The sequence below is a fragment of the Prionailurus bengalensis genome, chromosome D1, assembly GCF_016509475.1.
Source record: "Prionailurus bengalensis isolate Pbe53 chromosome D1, Fcat_Pben_1.1_paternal_pri, whole genome shotgun sequence".
Lineage (NCBI taxonomy): Eukaryota > Metazoa > Chordata > Mammalia > Carnivora > Felidae > Prionailurus > Prionailurus bengalensis.
Window position 1 is genome coordinate 67,751,777 of NC_057346.1, and position 18,716 is coordinate 67,770,492.

The window sequence follows — 18,716 nt, forward strand, 5'->3', positions numbered from 1 at the left end:
TTATGGGCTCACCAGATGGGACCAAGGCTGGCCTTCAGGAAGGTGGTGGCAGGGAACTTGCTGCTCCTCTGCTCACCCATCTTTATACCATTCTAGGATTTTAAGTGTGTATACCTACCTTTGACGGGACATGGATAAGCATTTTAAATGTCATTGGTTATATATTCTAATCAAATACATACTTTGAAAGAACAAAACTTCAGAATCTCATTTTAGGTTGAGCCTATGGAAGGCAGGGAACATATGTTCTATTTAGTCCAATTCTGATTGATTAGTGGCTGCCTGGATTCTGTTTTGAGGATTCTGAAGAAGCATCTGGCACCAGCAAGAAAGAGGTCCATGATCAATCACTGGACAAAGATATGGACGCCACACATTTGCTAGTTCTGGCCTGCGGCTTCCCTAGTGTTTGTGACTACCCTCTGTATGCATGCCCTCATCCCCACGCTTGTCAGCACCATGGAGCTGGGAGCCGAGGTAGATACCTGAGCCAGTTCAGCCTCCTTAGCATCAGAATGCAGCACAGGGACTGGCGCATAGCAGGCATACTTACGTGTTGATCTGTCAGGCTTTGTGAAGAGCTTCTCAACTGGCAGATTCTAGAAATGTGCATAAGCTGGGGTTCCTTTCAACCTCCTCCACACACAGGCAAACATTATAAGTAACAACATAGTTCTTATAGCCCTTTGTGATAACAATTTAACAATGTCACAAGAGCCACAAAGAAATTCCTACCCTTTGACTCAGTAATAGCATCCTTGTGAAGTTGTGCTACAGAAACACTTAAAGAGATGGAGAACATCTCCATTCATGAACTTCATAAACGGGCTAAAGATGGGAGGGCTGCATAGAGGGGGGTCACTCTGCAGGCCCTCATATTCCATCCGGTTGGCATCTCCTTACTTCCCCACCCTCCCTCTCCCCTTCCCACCTCTCCACCTGAGGTGACCTCAGGCTCCACATGCTTCCCTTACTATGATAAGGAGAAGTTCAGCTCTCCACAACTCCCTCCCAACCCCACCCCCCAACCTGCCAGGTGCTCCCCCAACACCCTCACTCCTTGCTCCATGGGAGGCAGTACAAAATGGTCATTCTTAGCCTACTTTCATTATTCCCCTCTCATATACCACAGAATATTAGACAGCTAGAAAAACAGTGAGTTTGATCTGTACATCCTGATATGATCCAAGATGTTGGTGATTTATCAACAAATGCAAAAAACAAACCAGTTGCAGGGCAATATATATAAAGTATGACATCCACACAAGGTTTAGCAGGCTACATGTCTAGCTGGTAGCAGTAACCTGTGGGGAGGAAACGGGATGTGGCGGAGGGTTGAGGGGTGGAAAAAGAGAGCATTCTCTTTGTTACTCCACATAACTGGAGTTTTTTGAACTTTACAACGAAATGTATTAATTATGTAAGTAAAAAGAAAAAAAGATGTAGGATTCCAGTATGGGAAAACCACGCCAAGCATTGCCAAGGGCCTACCTTCTTGGAGAAGCCAATTTTTACCCTCAGCGGGTTTGCTTGAGACCAGCTGCTCACTTATCTCCAACTGCTTCAAGAAGCTGAGATGTGGACCCCCCTGCTGGAAGCATTGCCTGCAGAGCTGGCTTAATGCTCTTCTATTACTGCTGGTTAACAGTCCTTCTCTCTCCATTGTGCAGAGCAGATACTCCAGACCACTCACCTGCATGCAGGGCACCAAGGTAGTCTGGAGGGCCTGGAAGACCCCTCCTTGGATGGTTCTCCTTCCTTTGGCAAGAACTGTGCTAGAAACCTGGGGTTCACCAGAACCACACGTTCCTCTTTGATGAGGAGTGGTGAGGGGGCCCTGAGTTGCCGGTGCCTTTCCTTACCTTTCTCGGCAGGATCGGTCAGTCTTAGCCAAAGCCAACCAACCAGTAGCCCTGAGTGAAAACAGGGACCTCCCAGCCTCACTTGTATCCTGTCTCCGTCAGCGCCTTCTTCTGTCCACCATGCTTCAACTCACAGGAAACAAAGAGGATGAGTCAACAGACTGTGGTTGTTAACCACTTCAATGGACCAGGGAGGCATGACCTTGAATGTCTTCCCAGGTCAGACAGGAGTTTCCCTCATGAGAGAAGAAAACACCTGGCAAGTTAGTGCTGGTTGTCGGCAGGAGGCTTCTGATCCCTGCCATGTGGACCTCTCCTTAGGGCTGCTTGAATGTTCTTATGTCATGGCAGCCAGCTTTCCTAGGGGCCAGGGATCCTAACACGATCAAGCTGCATCTTTTATGACCTGGTGTTAGAAGTCACACATTGCTTCTGCCACATTCTATTCATTAGGAGCAACTCACTTGAGTCCAGAGTCAAAAGGAAGGGAATTGGGCTCCACTTTTTGAAGAGAAAGGTATCAAACAAGTTATGGGTACATTTTAAAACCACCACAGCTATTACCTATCAAGCCTTGTGTAGGTGTGAAAGACATAGAAATGAGACATACAAAATCCTTGCCCTCAAGAAGCTTTTCAGCTTAACAAAGGAGACTGACCTGTTATGTAAGCTGTGGGAACACAGAGGAGGAATCTTTCTACTGGGGGAAGGGAGCCAGTGGGAGAGGAGCCTCTGAGAGGAAGAGCATTTGATGTGGGCCTTGGATTGTGAGTAAGAATGTGTTAGATAATGTGAACCCCCCATTCCAGACTCCTTCCTGTATTTCAGAAGCTGAAAATATAAAACTACATTTCCCAGCAAGATACACAAAAGCAAGATTTGAAGGACAGAAGTCAGGCATGGACCAAGCTCCCATTGCTTCTGTCATTTCTGCTGACACATTTACCATGGACATGTTTGCCTTTTCTGAGACACCCATGGCCGTGGCCCCGGCATTCAGACACTGGCTCATGGATGCCCAGAGAAAAAGTGGGACATCCTTGTGCCAGTGAGATTGTGGCTGGTGTGGTGAGATTCTGGGGGTAGTGGCTGTGTCAGTTGGTGGGTGGCTTCCTAAGGGTAGAAAATGCTCAGGCCTCCCAGAGCCTCTTCTAGAGCTGGGATACAAGGACTCAGAGCACATGGAGAGCTTCCTCAGACTTACCTTCCAGCGCCTCCTCCTCCTGGCCACCTCAATTTCAACTCTTTTCTGTCCTTAGACAAGTGAGGAGCCACCCCTTTGCAAGTGCTCGGAAGTGATCTTACTTCGGAAAGGGCCAGGATCTTGAAGCCTTCACTGAAGCCGAGAGGGAAGCTATTTCATTTTAATAGCCGATTACTCCAGGTTCAAATACATAAAATGCCAACAACAACAACAACAAAAATTAATATGGCCCTCTCCAGACTTTTACTGTTTCCCTTACTGAAAGCATCCACATACCCACAGGCAAAGCTGTCAGCCATATGGAGGTGTCACTGGATTCATTTTTAAGAGATAAATATGGGAATTTGAGAACATTTATAAACTCAGCAGTACTGGGAAGCCAGCTTTGTTTCACCAATGTTTGCCTGTGGTTTCAGGGCTGAGATGTGCAGGTTGTGCAGAATCATCTGCCTCCAGCCCAGAGACACTGACTTGGGCAGGGCTTTAACTGCTTATCTTCAGTCTTTAATGCATCAACATCACATGGCAGCCTCTATGGTCTCTCACTAGCCCAGCACCACCCCCTACATACACATCAACCCAGACACTCTTTGGAGACTGACATCTCCACACTCACTAGGTAAATATTTATAGCTTAAGGAACAACAGGCTGAAAAGCACACAACAACCATGGATCCCACCCTCAGTAAGACTTGCCTGGTCAGTCTGGCTTGTAAACCTCTCTGAGTGAAGGGCAAGGCGTCCTGGAGAAGTGGCTATAAACACATATTGCTTGGCTGAGCCCCTAATGGACACCATCTTGAAACCAGAAACCTATTGTAGATTTCCTGCATAGCCCACGAGCTTTGGATCTCCATGGGGGCACACCCTCGATGGAAGACAAACATGAGGATGAGATGAATTTGATGTCTGAAAGATGACTTTTTTTTGAACAGCAATAAAAAAGGGGGGTCTGGAAAGAAGGAAGGAAAGAAGGGAGGAAGGAAGGGAGGGAGGAAGGAAGTGTTAATGAGGATGTGGAGAAATTAGAACATTTGTACAATGGTGCAGCTACTGTGGAAAACAATATGATGGTTTCTCCAAAAATTAAAAATATAATTCCCATAAGATCTAACAATTGCACTTCTGGGTATATACCCAAAAGAACTGAGAGCAAGGTTTCAAAGAGATATTTGTACATCCATGTTCATAGCAACATTACTCACAATAATCAAAAAAAGGAAGCAATCCAAATGTCTATTGATAGATGAATGGGTAAACAAAAGGTAGCATATATGTACAATGAAATATTATTCAGCCTCAAAAAGGAAGGAAATTCAGACACATGCCACAACATGGATGAACCTTGAGGACATCATGCTAAGTGAAATAAACCAGTCAACAAAAGACAAATACTGTTTGGTTCCACTTACTTAGAGTAGTCAAATTCATAGAGACAGAAAGTAGAATGGTGGTTGCCAGGAGCTGGGGTAGGAAAGAGTGGCGATTGTAATGGGTGTAGAGTTTTAGTTTTGCAAGATGAAAAGAATTCTAAAGATTGGTTGCACAACAATGCAAGTATACTTTACTGTAGTGAAGATGATAGATATTGACATTATATGTATGTTTCCACAATTAAAAATTTTACAAAAAAGACCTGAAGCCAAGACTACATGGTATATTAACTAACTTGAAAATAAATTTTTAAAAAATTTACAAAAAGAAAAGCATTGTATGTGAACTGCCTCCCATACAGTGTTTGAGCATTGCAATTTGGACCAGAAGGGGCCTATAGAATGTCTCCCTTGAGTCTGCAGAGCACTGTGTACTTTAATGTAGTGTGATAACAGCTACCATTTAGGGGGCAGGGGTGCCTGTAACTGTGAGAAGTGCTTTACTTGTGATCTCTTATTTAACCCACGTGAAAACCCTAGGAAGTAGGTCTCATTATTAGAGATGAAACTCAGGCTTCACCAGAGTAAGTAACTTGCTTGAGGTCACAGAGCTAATACAGTATGGCCCTGGGGCCTGAACTCAGGACTAGTGGGCTCTGAGGCTTCATGCCCACCCATTATCCACTGCCTCCTCAGCACAAGTTGACTTTGCAACATCCACTTTGCTTCTCCTTCCTACCATGATTAGAATTCTGGTAAGGGCGTTTTCTGTCTTCTCCATTCCCACCAACCCTCTCCCCAAGAAATGTTAAGAAATGTACAAGGATAACTTCATACCTCTTCCTCACCCTCTTCCCCAAAAGGCTCACCTAGGCCCACACACAGGACGCAGTCATGAGTGTGGTAGGTGATGTGCTACCCCAGAAGGGAGACCATGAACTTTAGAGCCAGAGAGCTCTAGGTTGGAAGCCCAGTCCACCCCTTTGTAAATGTTTGGCACTGTGCATGTGACACTCTCTCTGAGCATCCTTCATCATCTATAAAATGGGTAAGGAATGCTCCCCTCTTGGGGAGGTTATATATATATATATATATATATATATATATATATATTCAATATATACTTTGAACTTCAAAGTGTATATATATATATATATATATATATATATATAGCATATATATACACTTTGAAATTCAAATCCATTGACTTGAATCTCATCTTAGCCTCTGCAAGGGACAAGATCCATTTAGAGACTTCTTCCTCCATAGATTAGAATTGTGTCATTTTCCTTAGAATGCAAAGTGGCTACAACTGGTTTTAAATATTATTTCCTTCTTGGGGCACCTGGTTGGTAGCTCAGTTGGTTAAGCATCCAACTCTTGGTTTCAGCTCAGGTCACAATCTCATGGTTCGTGGGTTCAAGACCCAAGTTGGGCTCCATGCTGACAATGTGGAGCCTGCTTAGAATTCTCTCTCCCTCCCTCCCTCCCTCCCTTCTCTCTCTCTCTCTCTCTCTCTCACTGCCCTTCCCACATCTCTCTCCTCTCTCTCTCAAAATAAACTTTTTAAAAATATATTATTTTCTTCTTCTCTATTATATGTGGAAAGCTCCAAGAACTGTGCCAGCTCCATTGTGGTCACTTTGAGGACCAAGAGGCCAATGGAGGGCTAGCAAGGAACAGTCTTCCTTATTAAAGCAGAGGCTTGACCCCTCCCAGTCTTCCTACAGAAGAGTTTTGTGAGGAGTTGATCCATTCTGAGGTGTTCTGATATCAGAAACCCAACCTACAGGTCTTAAACAACCAATGCAACTTACTGATTTCAAGAAATCTTAAGTTCAGAGGTAGTGTGGGCTTCTGGCATATGTTGTTCAGAGAATCCCAATGTTTTGGGGGCTACAACTCTGCCTGTGAATTTCTCACCTCCACCCACCCCCTGTCAATTTTTTTTAAACCGGCCTTTTCTGGAGGGGCTGCTGGCAGCTTCCAGGACTACATGCTAATTCATTCACATCTAATGGATCGATGTGGCTATATGTCTACTCTTAAAACAACCCCAAAAATCAAGAGCATCCCAAGGCGGTAGGGATTATGTTGATGATTAGGCTAATTAGAACCTATATCTGAAATCAAGAGTTGATTTGATCCTAGACTTAAACTATATTGTTGCTACACACAATGGGATGGCTACCATTTATCAGTATGGGTATGGGTGTGTTGTGTTGTGTGTGTCAGTGTATGAGTGAGGTGTCAGTGTGTGTGAGATGCGTATTTGTGTGTATGAGGGTGTGTTCTGTGTATGTAATGTGTCTGTGTGAGCATGTGTGTGAAATGTGTGTCTACAAGTGTGTGTGTGATTGTGTGTTTGTGTCAGAAATCCACGTGCCCAGAATAAGTATCCCTTCCATTTGGGGCCTTTCACTCTGACCTCTACTGCTACCACCTTGCTGGCCCCTAGGGGGTACTGTGCTTACCTTTTGACCCCATGGTCAAAGTTTGTGCAAAATCCCTTTTTGCCTAAGCACAAATGATAGATTAAAAATTTTAAAAATATCTTCACTAACAAAAAAGGAGAACAGAAAGTAAATCAATTCAAAGAGCATAAGAAACATACAGTTATTTCTGACAATGTACATTGCTGAGCCAATAACTACCTCTTTCTTTCCCCAAAGTGCTATCTGCCTTTGAGCCTTCCCAGTTTCTGCCTCGCTGTAACTGACCAGCACAATGTTCGTTATTCCCTGCTTTGCAGAACAGTCTCCTGGAGACCTGTCCCCTTGTAGCCAAGGCCAAAAATCCCATCTGTACTCACCATTTCACTCAGGGCCCTTCCTCCTCCCCCATCACTGTTCCAGGACAAACTTTGGCCTTCCCAACAGCAAGGGGCCCACAGTATAACAGCTTCATTACGCTTTATATAGTAAGAATCAGCACCATCTAAACACAAATGGGGCGGGAGGTGGAGACACTGGGTGGCTCTGTTGGTTGAACCATCGACTCTTGATTTTGGCCCATCATGATCCTAGGGTCATGGGACCTAGTCCTGGTCTGAGCCTCAGCATGGAGCCTGCTTGAGATTCTCTCTCTCCCTCTGCTCCTCTCCCCTGCTCAGACTCTCTCTCTCTAAAATAAAAAAAATAAAATAAAATAATAACAACAACAAATAAATAAATAATAAACACAAATAGGTTGCCTCACACTCTCCATCAGTGCATTTTAGATTCCTACAAAGGCCTAGACGGTCCCTTCTCCCCAAACCCTAGTCCAATTCGGGTTCTGGCTGTGTGGCCTGCTGCACAGCCCCTCCCCTCACCACCACCCCACCACACCCACCCCACAATTAAGCAGAACCACAGGCCTCTGCTGCCCTCTGGTGGAACCTTGCTTACACAGCCCTGGGGTTCTGCAACAGGAACCAGGGGTCTTTTCCCCAAGTCTTTCAGACTTCACTTCAGACTTCAGACTCCAATCACTGGAACACAGCTAGTAATATTTTAACCCACCCATCGCTAGCCAGATGCTCAATTATAAAATATAAGAATAAAAAAAGAGGTGGAAGGGATTTAAAACTCTCACCTCAAAGGCCTCAAGGGCCTCAAGGGCCACAGTGACTTATTCATTGACTCGTGAGTCAAATGTTTATTACACACCAACTATTTGCTAGACACTGTGCTGTCACTAAAGATACAAAAAGAAATAAAAAATGAAACTATCCCTTAAAGGAAATAAAAAGGTGCTGGAAGAGCATATAACAAGGGGAAGCTACTTGGATGAGGAAGAAGCAGCACACCAAAGACAGGATACATGGTCTGGGCCGGAGTGTCCCCAGCAGAGAGGCAAGAAGACCATTGAGAAGCCCAAAGAAGGTGACTGAGGTTGGAAGTAGCCAGAGCTGTAGTGCGGGTACAGGACACAGGCCAGGAAAAAGTCTGGACATCATTCTCAATGCAGTGGAAGTCATCTAAGAGTTGGGAAGTGGGTTTTGGAGTCCCCCCCACTCATCCAGCCATACCCCAGCTGCTCTGCAGTCTCTCTCTGGCCCCCTCTCATCCTCCCACCTCTAAATGCTAGTGTTCCTCAAGTTGGTCCTGCCTCTCTTGTCTCTTTCCACACTCTCTTCTCCCTCCATCATGTCACCCTCTTCTACAATTCTCAACAACATTCATACACAGGTTGGTGTCTCCACCTCGACCTCTCCTTCTGGCTCCAGATCCACCTATTGAATAGCCTCCTTGCTGTCTGCTTTAGATTCCTCAGACATCTGCCACCGAACATCTTAGCCCTGCACTCTTGATATAACCCCAGCCCAATCACCTTTGCTCCCAAACCCATTTCCCCTCTACATATTCCCCATCTCAGCAAATGGCACCACTCGCTGGGACTCTATAATGTAAACAAGCCTGGATATATTTTACAGGTCCCTCACCTTCTTCCCAGTCATTGCTATTTTTCCATTTTAAAATGACAACATGCATAAGGTGGGTAAATTTGAAGGATCAGTTTTAGCTGCCTGGCCTGCTACCCAGACCCTCCCCTCACCACCCCCACACTCCCCAAGAAGCAGAACCACAGCCCTCTGCTCCCCTCTGCTGGCGCTTTTCTGTCACAGCCCTGGAGTCCAGACACGGGGACAAAGGCCCTCTTCCCCTTCCTCCAGGGCCCTTTTCAGAGTTCCCCTTTGGTCCAGAAAGGTACAAAATGAAAAGAAGGCCCCTGGGAATCAGCTATGATTCCTCCCTGTGACTTGTCTACACCCAAGCTATCAACAAACTTGTTGATTCTACTTCCTGAACGTGTCTCAGAGTTGCCCATTTGTCCCCATCTGCACTGTCTCTCTGTAGCCTGAGCACCACCATCTCTGGCCAAGAACACTGCAGCGACCCTCTAACTGACCTCCTCACTGCAGTTTTTGTTCTCCCCCCCTCTTCCCATCTTCGCATAACAGCCAGAGTGATGATGTTATACTCTGGGAAGTTGGAGCATGGCACCTTCCTCCTCCAAATCCATTTATGTCTTCCCTTTGGGTTCGGGACAAAACCAAGCTTTCCCCACAAAATCTGGCCTATCTTCCAACCCTGTCTCCCCTCTTTCTCTCCTGTGTTTACTGTGCTCACCACACTAGTCTTTTTTTAGTGCCTTTCAAAACCACCAAGCTGATTTCTGCCCATCAACCATTGGATACATAGCCTTTACCTGGAACGTTCCTGCCTCCATCTCCATGAGCTGATTATTTATTCTTCAAATGTCAGCCTGAAGGGGCACCTGGGTGTCTCAGTCAGTTAAGTGTCCAACTTCGGCTCAGGTCATCATCTCCTTGTTCGTGAGTTCGAGCCCCACGTCAGGCTCTGTACTGACAGCTCAGAACCTGGAGCCTCCTTCAGATTCTGTGTATCCCTCTCTCTCTGCCCCTCCCCCACTCATGCTCTGTCTCTCTCTCTCTCTCTCTCTCTCCTTCAAAAATAAATAAACATTAAAAAAATTCAGCCTAAATATCACCTCTTAACAAAATCCTATCTGTCCACTCTGTCCAAAGCATGTCCACTTATAGGTCTCCCCAATAGCAAAACATTAATCAATAAAACAGTTTGATACAAGAGAAGAAATTAATGTAACCAAAGAAAAATCAAAATGAGACTGTAATGCACAAGGGAATTTAGTGTACTATAAAGGTGTAAAGGTGAGATTTCAAATCACTGGGGAAAAGAAAGATGAGTAAACAAATGATGATGTCATGATAGTCAATATTTACTGAGATAAGAACAAAGCCGGGTACCTATCCCACTCCTGCCCAAATCAATTTCAGATGGATCAAATATTTAATATCAAAATAAACATCTAAAAATGTGGATTACCTTAGCAGTGCTAATCTAAGAAAAGGGTTTTCTAAGAAGGCTATAAAATCTAGGAGCTATAAAGGGAATAGTTGATGAATTCATCTAAGTAGCAATCTAACTTTGGTATGAAAAAAGAATGGAAAAAAAAAAAAACACCAAAAACTTAAATCAAAAGACTAAGTTCCAAAATAGGGAAAGTATATTTATAACATATTTGTCAAAGACCTCTTTTCCTTAGCTTAAATGGAATTGATATAAATGAATATTTAAAAAAACAAAAACAAAAACGGGGCGCCCGGGCGGCTCAATCGGTTGAGCGTCCAACTTCGGCTCAGGTCATGATCCTGCAGTTTGTGAGTTCGAGCCCCACATCAGGCTCTGTGCTGACAGTCGGAGCCTGGAGCCTGTCTCTGATTCTGTGTCTCCCTCTCTCTCTGCCCCTCCCTCACTTGTGCTCTCTCCCTCTCTTAAAAAGAAATAAACATTAAAAAATTAAAAAAAAAAGAACAGCTCAATAGAAAATTATGCAAAGTATAGAAATAGTTTGTAGAAAAAAAGGTTCAAAAGACGATAAACATGTGGAAGGGTGCTCTACTTCACGTATAAATTTAAAAACGCAAATCTAAAAAGTAAGAAAACATTTTTTCTTCACTTGTCAGGCTGGTGCAAGGCTTTTCTGCTGCTGCCAGGACTGTGGGAATCAGTACCCTCGTCCACCTGTGATGGGAGGAGGTTATAAACCGATGAGGTCTTACTGCAGGTTAATGTGATAAATTCCAAAATTTTACAGGTGCATGTCCCTTCACATAGCAAAGAATTTACATATGATTGTATGTACAAAAATGCAACCATATATAGGTACAGGAATCTTTTTGGTGGACTTTTTAGAAAAGTAAAACCCAGGGGCACCTGGGTGCCTCAATCAGTTGAGCATCCAACTCTTGATTTTGGCTCACGTCATGGTCTCACGGTAAGATGAAGCCCTGTGTCAGGCTCTGCACTGACAGTGAGGAGCCTGCTTGGGATTCTCTCTCTCCCTCTCCCTCTCTCAAAATAAACAAACATTTTTTTAAAAAAGTAAAGCCCAAAGCGTCTATTAAAAGTAAATAAATTATATGTCATCCATATGACACAATACTTTGCTTGATTAAAAAGAAAAAGGAGATCTGGATATGTTAATGTACTAAGAAATTAATGTAACCAAAGAAAAATCAAAATGAGACCATAATGCACAAGGGAATTTAGTATACTATAAAGGTGTAAAGGTGAGATTTCAAATCACTGGGGAAAAGAAAGATGAGTAAACAAATGATGATGTCATGATAGTCAATATCTACGGAGATAAGAACAAAGCCAGGTTCGCTAATGGGGGGAGATTTTTAAGACATATTAAAAGAAAAAAGCATAGTGTAGAGGAAAATGATCCCTTTTGTATAAATTATAACATTGACACATGTGAGTAAATGCATTGTTTTTTTTTCTAGAAGAAACCTAGTAAACTATGCTTTTTACTTTTAAGGAGATAAAATGGGACATAAAGGGAAAGAGTGAGGGGCACATGGGTAGCCCAGTACGTTGAACATCCGACTCTTGATTTCAGCTCAGGTCATGATCTAATGGTTCATGGGATTGAGTGCCACGTCAGGCTCTGTGCTGACAGAGTGGAGCCTACTTAGGATTCTCTTTCTCCCTTTCTCTTTGCCCCTCCCCTGCTTGAACTTGCTCTCTCTCACTCTCTCTCACAAATACATACATACATACATACATACAGGGAAGGAGTGAGATTCTCTCTTTTCATTTTGTATCTTTCTGGAGTAAAGTTGAAGACCTTGGAAATTTTTACTTTGGATCTATATTATTAACAGTTTTTAAAAATTTGGCACTAAATTGTTATCAAATTATGGCCTCTCAGCTCTGATTGCACCTTTCAAAACATGTTCTGTGCTAAACAACAGGATTTTTTTTTTAATTTTATTTTGAGAGAGAGAGTGCAGGGGAGGAGCAGAGAGATAGGAAGGAAGAGAGAATTTCAAGCAGACTCTGCACTGTCAGTGCAGAGCTCGATGTGGGTCTCGAACTCATGAACCCTGAGATCATGGCTTGCAGTGAAGTCAGATGCTTAACCGACTGAGCCACCCAGTCGCCCCTTAACAATAGGATTCTTCAAGCATTTCTCCTTTAAAGTGAATAAGATGCAAACTTTCTCAGTTGAAGGCAATGGAGGGACATTTCTGGAGGAAGAGGCTGGCCTTCCCTTTTCTGGGGCAGAGGGGTGGATGTGAGGATGCCTACTGAAGCTTACCCCAGCCATGGGCCCAGAGCACCAACCGTCTGTAACTCTGCAGTCTCAGCGGACAGACAACCTTTCCACAGCCCTCTCCACAAGCACTCAAGCCCCCATATGCTCCACATGTCCTAAAGGCCTCCTGCACGTGCCAGGGCCGCAGATCACCCACACTACCCACACCACCCACACCACCTAGGCTGATAGCCTGCATCCCCTCCTGCAATCCAGAAGGTGGCCTACTGCTTATCCAGTGACTCCAGACCAGCTCCAGCTTGGCCAAATCACCCAACTTCTCTGCTATCAGATGGCTGACCCACATTGCTATGGACTGAATTGTGTCCCCCAAGATTTATAAATTAAACCCTAACCCCCATGGGATGATATCTGGAGGAGGGGCATTTGGAAGATAATTACATTTAGATGAGATCATGAGGGTGGGGCTCTCATGATGGAATTATTGCCTTAGAAGAAGAAACTCTAGAGAACACTGTCTCTCTCCCTTTCTCCCTCTTTTCCCTCTCTGTGAGGATGCAGCCAAAAGTCATTATCTGCAAACCAGGAAGGAAGCCCTCACTAGGGAACCTAATCAACTGGCACTTGGGTCTTGGACTTCCAGCCTCCAGAATTGTGAGAAATAAATGCCTTTTGTTCAAGCCATCGAGTCTATGGTATTCTGTTATGGCGGCCTGAGCTAATACCCTCACCTTCTCTAATGAAGCTGAATCCCTTCCAAGTTTGCCCTTTTTTAAGTACACTCCTTCAGCTCTAAGGTACCAGATAGTTTTCTTACAGCTTATAGTTACTCTTTTATCTTTTTATCTTTTATCTTTTATCTTTTTATCTTTTATCACAGTTAATAATTCTTTATATTAAACTGCCCCCATTAAAGTTCCTGTGTAGGTTCTATCTCCTGACTGGACTCAAACTCCTTCCCCAGTATTTTCTATCATTAACCTTTTTTCCTTTTTTGTTTTGTTTTGTTTTTAAGTTTCTTTATTTTGAGAGAGAGAATGCAAGCGAGGGAGGAGCAGAGAGAGAGGGGAAGAGAGAGAATCCCAAGCAGGCTCCATACTGTCAGCGCAGAGCCCAACTTGGGCCTTGAACTCATCAACCAGGAGATCACAACCTGAGCCAAAATCAGGAATCGGATGCTCAACCAACTGAGCCACCCAGGTGCCACACCTTTTTCTTTCATAACACGTATTCTCATTTGTAATTACTTTATTCTTTTGTTTACTTTTTGCCAATGTGTTTCCTGAAAAAATGTAGGACCACATCTCTCTTCTGCATCTTTTCACTGAGCATAATAGTTGCTCAGTAAAGCCTTATTGACTGAGTGGAAAGCAGTAAAGTATAGTGACTAAGAATTCAGATTCTGGAGCCATACTCTGTAGGCTGAAATCCCGACTTAGCCTCTTGATAACTATGTGACCTTGGCCAGGGTACTTCCCTGTGCCTCAGTTTCCCCATCTATAAAATGGGGTAATAATCATTCCTACCTCATAGGACTTTTGTGAGGATTTAATTAGTTAATATGCACAAAGCCCTAGGAATGATTCCAGACACACAGTATATGCCATGTAAACTATGTTATGTGAGGAAAGATCAGGGGAATAAAGACAGTCTGAAGACTGGTGGAAAGATCATTGTCTTCAAATATCTGAAGGACTGTGATGGATAAGACCCTGTTAGACAAAACCACAACAGAAATGCAAAATTATAGGAAAGAAGGGTGGGCTCATTATCATGTGTTTGAAATGGTTTGAGCCATCCCGGAGAGACCCATTATTCCCACGCTGTCTGGGTTTCAAAACTGAAAGTCCCACCCAGGGAAACGGCTATGTCCCAGGCAAACCAGACAATTGGTCTCTATCCCCCAACAAGGCCTGCTTCCCGAAGTAGTGAGTGCATCTCTGTGACGGTTTTGAGCAGAAGCCAAAGAACCATGGTTCAGGGATGTTAGAGAAGTCATTCCTGCATGAGGAAGGAGCTGGAAATAGAAGCACTTTGGTCCAGATGAAAAAGCAGACTTTAGCAGAAGCCCAGGTTCAAACTACGGCTCTGCCACTTACTAGCTGTGTGATCGTGGATTGCTTAATTAATGTCCTGAGCTTCAACTCCTTGATCTGTAAAATAGGGACAATCATTCCCAGCTTGTAAGGCTGCTGTGTGAGTCAGACAGACCATATGCAAAGTGACTTGCACAGTGCCTCCCACAATGTGAGCATTCAAGAAAGCAAAACTTTGCTTGTGGAGTTCTGAATCTAGGATTCTCTAATCCACAGCTCCCCGAACTGTGGTTCTCAAAGTGTGGCCCCTGGACCGAGGGCATCAGTACCACCTGAGAACTCATTGGAGAAGCAAATGCTCCACCCCACCCCCACTAAATCAGAAATGGATGGAGTCCAGAAATCTAAGTTTCAACTAACTCTCTAGGTGATGCTCGTTAACACTCAGAAGTTTAAAAAGCACCGATGCCAGGGACAGTCCTGCCTCCAAAATATGAAAATGGAAAATCTCTCCCAAACTTGAAACACTCTCCCTTTATTCCCCCACAAAATGAAGTTATTTTAAAATGAAAATAGTACTGAAATGTTGATCCTAATGTGTTTTGTTTTTTGTTTTTTGTTTTTTGTTTTTTGTTTTTTTACAATTGTCTTTGTAAACAGGCCTCACAAGAGGGAGTTATCTACTGTGGGTAAATATGTCAGTATGACCTGCCCTTCATGTCATCAGCCAAAAGCACTGATAGATTGTCTAAGTTTGGTTATACTGTTTAAGCCACTACTTGATCATCATAAACTACACAGTCAAGTTGATTTTCCACACTCATAGAATGAGTTAAGTGGGTAGGATAGTTGGGAAAGAATTTCTTAAGTTGTAACATACTTGTTGAGGCAGAAAGTCACCACAGGGTTAAGTAAAAAGAATTTGCACTCCGGAGCACATTAATTTTTTCTTTGCCCTAACAAGTCCCAGAGCACAGTGATGTGTTTATAACGTACATAAAGATAGACAAAGAATCAGGTAAAAGTATTTTTAAACAGTTCTAAACTCATTTTATAAATAAAGACCGTTTAATATACAAAACCTAAGATAATTCAGTCAAAGTAATCCATCTTTTCTCGAATTTGTAACGCTTCTCGCAACTTTTAGGAATGAATGTGAAGAGCAATCTTCGCTTTTCAAGGTTCTGAAAATATCTTCAAAATATTTATTTAAACACTTAAGCAGAAAGCTTTGTCTACACAAAGCAGTAACATGCAAATTCCATGAGTACGTTTGCTTTGGGAAACAATATCCCTGGCTGTGCTTCTGAGACTTTTATAAAGCAGTTCCAAATCTATTTATGTTCTGAGCACCTTCTAGGTTCCTTACACTAGGAAAAGGGAGCATTCCAAAAGTCTTCCAACCTTCAGGAAGGGCAAAGTCAGAGGGGAGAAAAGACTACATTCAAAAACTGTATTTAAATAAACTGTGATAGACACATGGCACATACCTTTCTTCCAGACTGAATGTAGTTCAATACCAAGCTGTTTCTGGAGACAATAGGAAGCAGAGGAAGGACAGTATCTTGAAGGATGTTAACGAGGAAGGCTTCCTGGAGGAGATGGGATACATGATGGATATCAAGGAATTATCAACGGTTTTGGTTTTTGTGGGTTGTTTTTTGGTTTGGTTTGGTTTGGTTTGGTTTTGGTTTTTGGTTTTTGGCTTTTGGTTTCTTTTGTTTTGTTTCTGTTTTTTATTTTTAGGAATTATCAACTTTTAATGCCGTGATGTGTTTACTTGTCACTGGCCTTGAAAGTGTATTAATCCTGGGATGCCGAGGTGGCTCAGTTGGCTGAGCATCCAACTATAGCTCAGGTCATGATCTCGTGATTTGTGAGTTCGAGCCCTGCATTGGCTCTCTGCTGTCAGCACAGAGCCTACTTAAGATCCTCTGTCCCCCTCTCTCTCTACCACTCGTTGCTCATGCTCTCTCTCTCTCAAAAATGAATTTTTAAAAAAACATTAAATTTTTTTCTAAAAAGTATTATTCCTGCTGTTAAGATTTTGCTCAATATCCTTTCTGCTTGAAACATTCTTCCCACATTCAGCCTATTCAAATTCTTCCCATTTTTAAGGCCACCTCAAATTCTTTCCTTCCTTCAACAAGAATCAATAATAAAATCCTTACAACAAGAAGGGGTCTTGTGCTCCTTATCTTTAGGGACGACCAGAAAGAGGGGAAGAGAAGAGTTTGAGAGTCTGTGTCCTATTTGAAGTGAGAAAACCCAAGGGATAAAGCATATGGTCACAGTTTCCAAAGAAGAGTCACATCAGCATTGACCTATCCCATTACACTTCATCTTATTTCCACATGAATCCTAGGAGACAGATGCCACTCCTCATTGCTCCGCACCGTTGACAGATTACTGTACGTATGTCATAGGGTTGTTCCGAGGATTAAATGAGTTTCAGCATGCAGAGTGCTGACACAGTAAACATTCAATGCCTGTTTATTACTATGACTTAATTCATATCAATCAAAAAGATTAATTAAGTTACTCAGGCATCCCAGAGATACCACACACTTAGGGATATTTCCTATATTAATTTCTTGCCTTGGGAATTCCCAGATCAAGTACGTAATATCAAACATCAAACCTACCTGACATACAGACCCATGGTTGCAAATTCTCACGTGAAACTCTCACACCCCTCTCCCAACCACCTCTGTCACACTACCACCACCATTTGCAACTTGTGAATCCAGACACCAGACTGTCATCTGTCTTGGTAGGATTTTTTTCTTTAGTTCCACCCTACCCACTGCCCCTTGTGCTGAAGGTGTAGTTTTTAAGGGCTTGCAGCATGGGCCCAAAGCCTCTAATTCTGTCTCTATGAGCATTAAAACTCAAGTCCTGGAAGTAATGGAAAAACAACATCCTTCTTGCATCCACCGCTATCTGGGCAGTCTTAGTATAGGCTCAAATTCCTTTACTTTTCAAAATATTTTTTTAATGTTTATTTATTTTGAGAGAGGGAGGGAGAGAGAGAATCCTAAGCAGGCTCTGCTCTGTCAGCACAGAGATGAACTGGGGGCTTCATCTCACAAACCATGAGATCATGACCTGAGCCCAAATCAAGAGTCCAACACTTAACCGACTGAGCCACCCAGGCACCCTTATAGGCTTAAATTCCTGTTATTCAGATCATTAGATCTCTCAGCTATGCATTTACAAGGACATTTACTATGTTGTTCTTGTTGGGTTTTTAATCCAGCATATCTAGGTGTTTTACGACTGGAGGATTTTCTGGTTATTCTAATTTTCCAGAACTAAGATTCCCATCACAGTTTTTCACTGACAATCAAATTAGGGCTGTTTACCTTTATGTTCTCAGCTCTTACCTAAGGGAGCATTTCATGTAGTTTTAAATTCCTAAAAATAAGCTCATGTTTTAGAGATGAATGTTTATTGAAAACCCAGGGGAAATTATGGTGTAGATTATAAAACAACTGCCCAGGGGCACCTGGGTGGCTCAGTAGGTTGTGTCCGACTTTGGCTCAGGTCATGATCTCACGGCTCGTGAGTTTGAGCCCCCCGTCAGGCTCTGTGCTGATATCTCAGAGCCTGGAGTCTGCTTCAGATTCTGTGTCTCCCACCCTGCCCCTCCCATGCTTGCACTCTGTGTCTCTCTCAAAAATAAATAAACATTAAAAAAAAAAGTTAAGAACTTTATAAATAAATAAATACGAGATCTGATTTAAGATGTCAAACATTCTTTAAGATCAACTATTCTTTATCTCTTTTTAATAATTAGCATATTGTATCAGCCTATAAAATAGCTCACTCTTTGGATTGCGTAAACATATGTATTTACCAACACTGCAACCAACCACAGTACCAACAACAGAAAACTAAAGACTCTTAGCTGTCTCTCTTGAGTATGTACTCAACAAAGTCCACACTGACCAAATACACTAATTGCTTTACCTTCATCTGGTGCACTCAGGCCCAACGTGGTGAGTGGCATTTCGTGAAGCAACACCGCACAATCATGCCAGTTGAAATAAAATCTCTGTACTCATTCCAAAACTAGATCTATATAGTTTAAAATGCCTATATCGTCCATATCTGCTAAGCTTAGGGAAAAATAAGAAGCTGCCTG